Raw genomic sequence first — 11,408 nt, 5'->3', positions numbered from 1 at the left:
ACCGTTGTGATGTCAAACCCTATATCCCTCCCCCGATGTGGTGCTTCAAGTGTCGGAAGTTCGACCATATGTCTTCTCGCTGTACTTCCACTCTCATGTCACGATTGTGGTCGACCATCCCATCCTGATACTCCATGTACCCTGCCTCCCATCTGTGTCAACTGTGGGGAGCACCATCCTCCTTGCTCGCCGGACTGTAAGATTCTCCAGAAGGAGCGGAAAATAATGGAATACAAGACCCTGGATAGGCTGACCTACACTGAGGCTAAGCGTAAGTTTGAACAACTGCATCCAGTACGCATGACGACCACTTAGGCCGCCACTGTCGCTCCTGTTACAGTTCCCATAACTGTGCCACACATCATTAGCTCTCAGAGCCAGAGACAAACACCTGCCCCCTCGATGGTGGGGGAGGGGGGGGTGGGCACTTTACTCCCTGTTGCTCCTGCTCCATCTACTTCAGGAACAATGCCCCCCAACCATCGGGGACATCAGTTCCCCCTTCCCAGCCGGAGAAGCGTAAGACTTCTTCGGCTTCTCTCACCAGGAAGGGGTCCCTTGGGGACCTCCCTTCGCAAGTTCCGACGGGTTTAAAAGCGGACACCCGCAAATGGCTCAAACACCTACCGGTCGCTGGTCGTAGGGCCTCACGGTTGTCGTCCGTCCCTGAGACTGAACCAGGGAAGCCCTCCCAGCCAGAACCACCAAAGGCACAGAGAGAGACACAGAAAAAGAAAAAGGTTTGTAAAAATCACGACAGTGCGGTGGCACCCGTCCCACCACTTCCTACAAGCTCTGCGTCTGAGGATGAGGTCGAGATTCTGGCGTCTGCTGAAGACCTGAAGACCTCGATCTCGCCGGTCCCTCAGACACCATTGATAGTACTAGCACAGGCACTCAATTGGAGGCAGCAGGTGACCCAGCTGTGTAATCTGCCTTCCCAGTCCCTTCACGCCTTTCTCAGCCATGGACAATATCATCCTCCAGTGGAACTGTAGCTGTTTTTTCCACCATCTAGCTGAGCTCCAACAACTTATCAGCCTTCACCCTTTCTTCTGCATTGCTCTTCAGGAAACTTGGTTTCCCGCAATGCGAACCCCCGCTCTCCGTGGCTATCGGGGTTGTTATAAGAACCGGGCAGCTTATGAAAGGGTGTCTGGTGGCGTCTGCATCTATGTCCTTAACTCTCTTCACAGCGAGTCTGTCCCTCTACAAAGAGCTTTAGAGGCTGTCGCTGTTCGGGTGTGGACGCAACAGGCTGTTACCATCTGCAGTCTTTACCTTCCACCAGATGGTAATGTCGCACAGCATGTCCTGGCTGCGCTGATAGCCCAATTGCCGCCACCTTTCTTGTTACTGGGTGACTTCAACGCCCATAACCCTCTGTGGGGTGGGTCAGTGGCAACAGGTCGAGGCGCCACCGTTGAGCACTTATTGGCGCAGCTCGATCTTTCGATTTTAAATGGTGGTGCCTTCACACACTTCAGTGTGGCGCATGGCACATACTCCGCCATGGACCTTTCGATCTGCAGCCCTAGCCTCTTACTGTCTGTCCAGTGGAGTGTGCATGACGATCTGTGCGGTAGTGACCACTTTCCGATCTTTCTGTCACTGCCACGATGTCACTCTTCTGGGCGCCCCAGCAGATGGGCTATGAATAAGGCTGACTTGGGCTTGTTCTCCTCCATTGCTGCTAATGAGCCTCTCGCTGATGACGACATTGATGCGGTGGTTCACTCAGTCACCACCAGCATCGTTACCGCCGCAGAATCTGCCATTCCCCGTTCTTCTGGGTCCCCTCGGCAGAGGACTGTGCCGTGGTGGTCGCCTGAGATCGCTGAAGCGATTAAAGATCGCCGGTGGGTGCTCCAGCGTCACAAGCAACATCCATCCATAGAAAACCTCATCGCCTTCAAACGGCTATGTGCGCGGGCCCACCGCCTTATCCGCCAACGCAAGCAGGAGTGTTGGGAGCGGTATGTTTCCACCATTGGCCTCCATGTCTCTCCATCGCAGGTCTGGGCCAAGATTCGACGCCTCTATGGCTATCGAACCCCTGTCAGTGTCTCAGCGCTCTCACTGAATGGAGCAGTTTCTACTGACTCCGACGGCATTGCAAACCGCTTGTCGGAGAATTTTGCTCTGAGTTCCACTTCTGCTAATTACTCCCTGGCCTTCTGCTCCATTAAAGAGCGGATGGAACGTCGGAGCCTTTCGTTTCACACCCACCATCCAGAATTGTACAATGTTCTATTCAGTGAGTGGGAATTTCACAGTGCCCTAGCAGCTTGCCCTGATACTGCTCCTGGGCCAGATCGCATCCACTGTCAGATGCTGAAACACCTTTCAGTGGACTGCAAGCGATGCATCCTCGACCTTTACAACCGTCTCTGGGTCGAGGGTGAGTTTCCGTCGCAATGGCGGGAAAGCATTGTCATCCTCGTTTTGAAGCCGGGCAAGAACCCTTTGGAGGTGGACAGTTACCACCTCATTAGCCTCACCGTTCTTTGCAAGGTGCTTGAGCGGATGGTGAGCCGGCGGTTGAGTTGGGTACTCGAGTCGCGGGGCCTACTGGCTCCATCTCAGGGTGGGTTCCGTAAAGGCCGCTTCGCCGCCAACAATCTGGTGAGCCTTGAGTCCGCCATCCGTACTGGTTTTGCCCGCCGTCAGCACCTGGTCGCTGTCTTTTTCGACATGCGGAAGGCGTACGACACGACATGGCGTCATCACATCCTTTCCATGCTTCATGGATGGGGTCTTCAGGGTCCACTGCCGATTTTCATCCGAAATTTTCTGTCGCATCGTACCCTCCACGTGCAAGTCGCAGCCTCACATAGTTCCTCCCGTGCACAGGAGAACGGGGTGCCACAGGGATATGTTTTAAGTGTCTGCCTGTTTTTAATAGCAATTAACGGCCTCGCTGCGGCGGTGGGAACGTCTGTCTTAGCATCCTTGTATGCTGACGACTTCTGCCTTTACTACAGCTCAAATGGCATTGCAGCTGCTGAACGTCAGCTGCAGGGCACTATTCGCAAGGCACAGTCTTGGGCTGTAGCGCATGGCTTTCAGTTTTCGGCAGCGAAGACCTGCATTATGCATTTCTGCCGGTGACACACTGTTCATCCGGAGCCGCGGCTTTACCTTGATGGCGAACTTCTTGCTGTGGTGGAGTCACATAGGTTTTTGGGGGTGGTTTTTGATGCCCGGTTGACTTGGCTGCCTCATATTCGGCAGCTTAAACAGATGTGTTGGCGGCATCTAAATGCTCTGCGATGCTTGAGCCACACCCGCTGGGGCGCCGACCAATCTACCCTGTTACGGCTCTACCAGGCGTTAATCCAGTCCCATCTGGATTATGGGAGCCTGGTTTATGGCTCAGCATCCCCATCTGCGTTGCGGGTGCTGGACCCAATCCTCCACAGCGGGATACGCCTTGCCACTGGTGCTTTCCGTACCAGCCCTGTGGACAGCATACTAGTGGAGGCAGGTGTCCCTTCACTGCGGTTACGGCGCCAATGTTTGCTGGCTGCTTATGCTGCCCATGTTTTCAGCTTGCCCGGGCGTCCTAACTACCGGCTACTATTCCCACAGTCGCACGTCAATCTTCCAGGACGTCGGCCCAGGGCTGGATGTACGATAGCGGTCCGCATCCGAGAGCTTCTCTCCGGACTTGGGGCTTTACCTCTTCCGCCTCCTTTCTGGGCACCTCTGCGTACACCCCGTGGTGTGTGCCTTACCCTCGCCTTCAGCTGGAATTGGCACAGGGCCCGAAGGACTCAGTCCCTCCGGAGGCCTTCTGCCGCCACTTTCTTTCCATCCTCGCAACGTATCAAGGCTCTGGCATTGTTTGCACTGACGGCTCGATGGTTGCTGGTCATGTCGGTTATGCGCTAACTCTAGGGGACCATTCCAAACAACGTTCCTTGCCGGCTGGCTGCAGCGTTTACACTGCTGAGCTGGTCGCCATCTTTCGAGCCCTAGAGTATATCCGCTCCTGCTCAGGTGAGTCCTTCGTTATCTGTAGCGATTTCCTGAGCGGTTTACGAGCTCTCGACCAGTGTTTCCCTCGTTCTCGTCTGGTGATGGCTATCCAGGAGTCCCTGCATACTCATGCCCGTTGCGGCCGCTCTGTGGTCTTTGTGTGGACCCCAGGCCATGTTGGGATACCCGGCAATGAAAATGTTGACGCCTGGCGAAAGAGGCCACCAGTACACCATCTCTGGACATTGGCCTCCCGGAGACTGATTTGCGATTGTTCTTACACGGCAAAATTCTGGAACTTTGGGACACTGCCTTCATGAAACAAACTTCGGGCCATCAAGGAGGCTACAGGTGTGTGGCGTTCCTCCTTGCGGGTCTCTCGCAAGGAGTCTGTTGTACTCTGCCAGCTGCGCATTGGGCACACATGGATGACGCACAGCCACCTATTGCGATGTGAGGACCCACCTTTATGTCACTGTGGCTCCGTTTTGACGGTGGTCCACATTTTATTGGACTGTCCACTTTTAGCTGTGCTCAGGCAGACGTTCGCACTGCCTGGCATGCTCCCTGCCCTTTTAACAGATGACTCTGCCTTGGTGGACTTAGTTTTGCGTTTTATTCGGGCAGGGTTTTTTATCATTTAATCATTATCATTTTTATCATTTAATCTGAGTGTTTATGTTTTATTGTGTTGATTCTGGCCTTTGGCCTCCGATTTTAAACTGTGTTTTTTAATGTGTTCTCGGTGGTTGGATTTTCCTTTTTTATCTCTATGGTCGGCCAACCACCGTCACACTCTGTGTGATTTGAATTTGTTTTGTCTGATCTCTAAGTATTTCTTGTCCTGTGTCGTCTGCCATCTTTTCTGTTGTTCATTTTTTATTCTCTGTGGGTGGTTTTAGTTTTTTGGAAAAAGGGACCGATGACCGTAGCTGTCTGGTCCCTTTAATCCCAGAAACCAACCAACCAACTCAAGCCAATCGCAGATTTTGTTTGATGCCCCACATAATCATACTTATGTTAGTATACATTGGTGTGAAATTGAGTCAAATATTTTTCAGAACTTAAAAAATAATACATCCAGCTTGATTCAAGGCTTTCAGGATATCGTGAGCAAAGCACAATTTGCATTTTCACATGCTCAATGTTTATGGAATCCAACAGATGTAAGTCAGTGAGACTGGACAGTAGTTTTTTGTATCATTTCTTCCTCTAGACCACTGCGAACTAAGTTTCTTTCCAGTCACTGGGTCCAGTTTTTTATTTAATGGATCTACAGTAATTGTGGTTAAAATGTGAGCTAACTCTGCTGCAAATTCTGTATAGAATCTGATAGGGATCCCGTCACCCAGGAACCTTGTTTCATTTTGGCTGCTTCTCAGTGTCACTGATATCTGTAGCACTCAACTTTGCAGTAGTGTGAAATGTAAACTGTGGTAGTTTTTCTGTATCTTCCTTAGTAAAGGATTGAAAATAAGAGTTTAACACTTTTTCTTTTGCTTTGCTACACTTAATTTCAATTCTTGTCTTTTTCGTGAGTATCTGGGCACTAACTTTGGTGCCACTGACAGGCTTTACTTATAACTAGAATTACTTTAGATTTCGTGAGAGGTCTTTTGATAAGATTCTTCTATGTAAGTCATTAAAGGATTTGCATATTGCCCTCATTTACTAATTATTGTTGTCACAACTACCCCATGATCCCTGATAACATTTTCGGTATGGACATTTTCAAAGAGGTCAGGTCTGCTTATTGTTATTAGGTTCAATATATTACCATCATTAGAGTCCCGGAATATCTGTTCTAGATAATTTTCAGAAAATTTTAGTAATGTTTTACAGAATGTCTTGTCATGTCCACCACTTAGGAATCTGTGAGTATACCAGTTGGTTGTTGGATTTTTAAGGTCTCATCCAATAATGTCAGTATGATTGGGGAACATGTGGAATAGTGGATTGAGATTTTCTCCAAATTTTTTGATTACAAGTAGGAGTGACCCTAGTGGACAATAGAAAGGTGCAATTACAAGTTTATGCCCACCCTTGTGGATAGTGAGTGTTGGCTAAACTCTTTCACACGCAGGTTTCCATTCTGCCCTCATGGATTTGAGTAACTTGTCTGCTGTGACAAATGCACCACTTCCCGTTAGCCTATCCCTTAAATATATGCTTATATATTGCCCAAAACTCTCACTGCTGTCAGTTTAGGTTTTAGCAATTTTTCTGTACCAAGTGTTGTATGAACTACACTACTGTTTATGACTGCTTCAAACTCTGGTTCTCTGTTGTGAATGTTTCATCAGTTGATCACTACGATTTTAACTGTTTTTCATTGAATCCTGTGTTAATACTTTGCAGTCTCTTAAAGCTATCATGATCTGTAATGCATGGAGAGTCACCTAAAATAAACGCCCTTGTATATGCTGTACACATAGTCAGCCACCTGGGTAGCAACTTCTGTTGTGTAGTGCACCCCTGATCCATTTAGGGTGACCCTACAATGCCTACAATTCTCAGCCCTATGACATCAGTCCAGGAAGTCACAACCTGCTTGTCACATAACCTTTGAAGTCTCTGATTCAAGCTTTCTGCTCAGGTCTGAAACAGGGGTACCCAGTCAGTTTTGAGAGCTATGCTACATACTGTGAGCTTTGTTGTAAATTTATGAAGAAGGCTGGTCTCATCAATCCTCCCTTCCAGTCATTGGAATGATCCTCAGATCCCAGATGTCAGGTATCTGTGGTTCCACTTATCAATCTGCAGTCAGTTGCACCCGGCTCTCTCAATGGCTGCCAGAACAATCTTCAACATGTTGAATGAGCCTCCATCCATACACAGGACACAATTGCCTAAGGGGAGCCATTACTCACCATACATTTGAAATGCCAGTAGTACGAAGGAGGCTGGTCTCCTCAACCCTCCCTTCCAGTCATTGGAATGATCCTAAGATCCCAGATGTCAGGTATCTGTGGTTCCACTTATCAATCTGCAGTCAGTTGCACCCTGCTCCCTCAGTGGCTGCCAGAACAATCTTCAACATGTTGAATGAGACCCCAGCCATACACAGGACACAATTGGCTAAGGGGAGCCATTACTCACCATAGTAAACATATCCCTATGCTTCTGCACTTGCTTCCTCATGACAGAGGTCACAACAGGCTTTCCAAGTAGTGAAGTGTGTCTGGCTCAGTTTCAGTGCAAAACAGTACCTTAGATACCATTGTTAGGAGGATAGGAGTAATGTATCATGTTCTCATTGGGTCCTGCCTTCACTGTAAAGGGTCCCTAGACCTACCACTAACACACTAGTCATGGTCAAATGGATGATCAGTTATAGACCCTGTACTTGCTACAGAGGAAATACACTGAAGAGCCAAAGAAACTGGTACACCTGCCTAATATTATGTAGGGCCTAAGAACACGCAGAAGCGCCACAACATGACGTGGCGTGGACTCGACTAATGTCTGAAGTAGTGCTGGAGAGAACTGACACCATGAATCCTTACGGGATTGTCCATAAATATGTAGAGTTTGAGGGGGTGCAGATCTATTCTGAACAGCACGGTGCAAGGCATCCCAAATATGCTCAATAATGTTCGTGTTTGGTGGACAGCAGAAGTGTTTAAACTCAAAACAGTGTTCCTGGAGACACTCTGTAGCAATTCGGGACTTGTGTGGTTCTGCTGGAAGAGCCCAAGTCCGCTGGAGTGCACAATGGACATGAATGGATGCAGATGATCAGACAGGATGCTTACGTATGTGTCGCCAGTCAGAGTATCTAGATATATCAGGGGTCCCATATCACTCCAACAGCACATGCCCACCATTACAGAGCTTCCACCAGCTTGAACAGTCCCCTGCTGATATGCGGGGTCCATGGATTCATGAGCTTGTCTCCACACTCGTACACGTCCATCTGCTCGATACAATTTGAAACGAGATTCGTCCAACCAGGCAACATATTTCTAGTCAACTGTCCAATGCCGGTGCTAATGGGTCCAGGCGAAGCATTAAGCTTTGTGTCGCGCAGTCATTGAGAGTACACAAGTGGGCCTTCAGCGCCGAAACCCCTTATTGATGATGTTTCATTGAATGGTTCACACGCTGACACTTGTTGATGGCCCAGCATTGAAATCTGCAGCAATTTGCAGAAGGGTTGCACTCCTGTCATAATGAACGATTCTATTCAGTTGTTGTTGGCCCTGTTCTTGCACAATCTTTTTCCAGCTACGGCGATGTCAGAGATTTAATGTTTTACTGGATTCCTGATCTTTTTGGTACACTCGTCAAATGGTCATATGGAGAAACCCCCACTTCATCGCTACTTCGGAGACACTGTGTCCCATCGCTCCTGCGCTGACTACACCACCACATTCAAACTCACTTAAATCTTGAAAACCTGCCATTGTAACAGCAGTAACAGACTTAACAACTGCAGGAGTAACGCTTGTTGTCTTATATAGGCATTGTCGACTGCAGTGTGGTATTCTGCCTGTTTACATATCTCTGTATATGAATATGCATGCCTATACCAGTTTCTTTGGCGCTTCAGTGTTGTATCCATGTGAGAGCATAGTACTTGAGATACTTATGGTGTCTTCTGTACATAATTCATAGTATTTTGCCCAACAGCCACATTCGAAACAGCTTCCAATCGCTTGTCAGCAGTCAGAGTGACTTCCAGCTGCATATGAACAGCAACTAACCCATCTTATGCCTGAAAACAGCATTCACAGTGGGGCTGCAATCTGACTGGGACAGTGTTTACCAGAACACTAAATGCTGTAACTTCAAAGCAGCCCCACTGTCATTGCTTTATTTTAAGGAACTGTTATACTATGCTGACTGCAAGTTCTCTTTAATACCTGGTACTACAACATTCAAGCAATTGGTTGGTGGAAATAACAAGAGAAAAAAACCTGTGATAAAGTTTACAGATTGCTTAAAGATAACTGTATTTCTTGAAACCTTTGAAGAGGTTATGCTCGCTACCAAGCTCATTTAACTGTGTTGAAAACATTGCTATTACATATTGACAGTATTAACTACTGCTGAAGTGGGAACCTAAATGGGATGCAATATGACAGATATGATATGTGCAAAACACAATATTGCAACACAGTGGTTGAATTTGTAAGAGCCAAAGTTACGGATCGTTAAATTTCAAACAATGACTTAGAAAAAACAGGTCAATGAGCAGAAAAACATGGAAACATTACACTAATGATATAAGTACCTGAGGTGGAAATGATTTTCTAAAATGACGTTGCTGCCACAGTTTACAGAATGCACAACTGTTGCACACAATTTACTGTAGAATACATTACACAAAACATTTGTAAATGTCCAAAGATTCTCAGAAATATAACTTTTTTCACATAAATATACAGTAAAATTATAAAGAGATTGTTTTTGGACAAGGATAATGTTGTGAAAACATTATAAAAAGAAATTTAGTTAACAATACACAGTATAGTTCAAATTTTGCATGGGGCTCACAAATGTTTAAAAATGCACAATAATTATGAAAGACACAAGCCTTGACATAATCAGTGAGAGATTATGAGAAATTTTAGAATTTCAAATCATACTAATCTGGCAAATATGGTCTCTGACATAGGATAATCTGGAAGTCAGCATATATTTGTAAATAAATGTGCGGAATTCACCCATTTTTTACTAGGATGAATTTGTGACACCTTGTACACTAGCATGTCAAAGATGAACAATACAGCATCAGAATAGCGCAAATTGTGGATTATAAACAATTTGTGTCTTCTGTTGAAGATGGCTAACAATGTAAAATAAGGTAATTTTTAAAACGTTCTATTAATCCATCAAAAGAGAGAGAGGGGGGGGGGGGGGGACACTTTACGACTCTGGCTTTATGTATCTTTGGAGTTAATTATAACGAAAATCTAAAGCTGTGAAGAGAGAAAAAATATGTCAAGGAGGAGGACTGGTTTAAGGACCAAGTGACACAAGCCACCTCTGGGGTTGCCAAGCTGTGAGGGTGCCACAATTATAAGATTTCTATAAAGAAAGCATTAAAATTAGTAGTGGCCATTTGTGGCACCAAGCTGAGAGGGTTGCCCCATTGCAAGATTTGTGTACAGTATGTTTTACAATCAATAGCGAAAACTAACACGGGTGAAAATGTACAAAGAAGTAGTGGGGCAAAGGGGGTGTAAAATAATAAGTTGCTTGTGTGGATATACGTTCTCAAACGGGCCCTGGCCAGGATCACCTAACTTCATTATTCAGAATACCATAGTTGACGCTATAACAGTCACTTCTGCCAGTGACATACATTTTTCTAGTTTACACGTAAATAATACTATACGTAAACTTCTGCCATCAGAATTATGCAGCAGTTCAACAAACACATACAGCGCAATAACTAATATAAATGAAAGCTCTGGTCTCCTTGTTCCTCCAGTTGTAGGACTGCTACAGTATTACTGAAAGCAAAAGGCACAGGTAGTATTGAAATTGGCCTGTGCATAGAATCAGGAGTTATTGTCCTTATATTTTGCAGAGGTGGGTAGTATGCCCTTTTATCACGGTTCTAGAAGTGTACATTTTATGCATAATGCAATATTTTGTTCCTTGATTGGGTGACCAAGGTTTCATATGCATGTGTGATGGGGACCTGACATCCCACATGCAAAAAATTACATGAATCAGACACAGTGTATCCAAATAAAAAGGAATGTAGTCTAATTCTGAATACAAAAATTCATGTTTGGATTGGCAATAATATGTAAAACTTCTTAAGAAAGGTTTCTAATTCCTCCACATACCTATGCTTCATGTCATTCTGCAGCAGAGTATCACTAATTAACAACTGGAAAAAAAAGTTGCGTGGTATTACCAGTACAGGTGTGCTTTGAATATGAATTCCACACCTGGGATCTTGTACTGTGTCTTTCAGTGTTTTCCAGTAGCGACCATCACGTCTTTTACCATGTACTTTACTTCTGCTACCATGCACTTGTCAGCCTTGGCCTGAGATAATTTAATGGACAGCTCGATTTCATCATTTGTGTTATGAGGTTCCAATATTTCACTTTCACAAACATAAGAATGCTTCAATTTGAACAATATGTTGTCATACATCTGCTGCTACAGATGTTGCAATAAAATTCATATGTTTACATTACCACTTCAGTACAAAATTGTGGGATTTATTTCAGAAATTGTGGTGTAAGAATGGTTCAAAAGAGGAAAAGTATATTACACCCCATAATATGATAGAAAGAACTACAAAGAGCCAAAGGAATATACTTACCCACTTGGCATCACAACAAATTGTTGTGAATAATTTAATCTTTCTGTTGCGATCTTTCTGTTCTGTAAATACAGAGGCATATGTGACTAAGTCATAAACAGTGTCAAACGTAACTTGATAAGACATACTATCTCAG

Source organism: Schistocerca piceifrons, chromosome 3, assembly GCF_021461385.2.
Source record: "Schistocerca piceifrons isolate TAMUIC-IGC-003096 chromosome 3, iqSchPice1.1, whole genome shotgun sequence".
In the NCBI taxonomy this organism is placed as follows: domain Eukaryota; kingdom Metazoa; phylum Arthropoda; class Insecta; order Orthoptera; family Acrididae; genus Schistocerca; species Schistocerca piceifrons.
Note: the sequence above shows the minus strand (reverse complement) of the source record.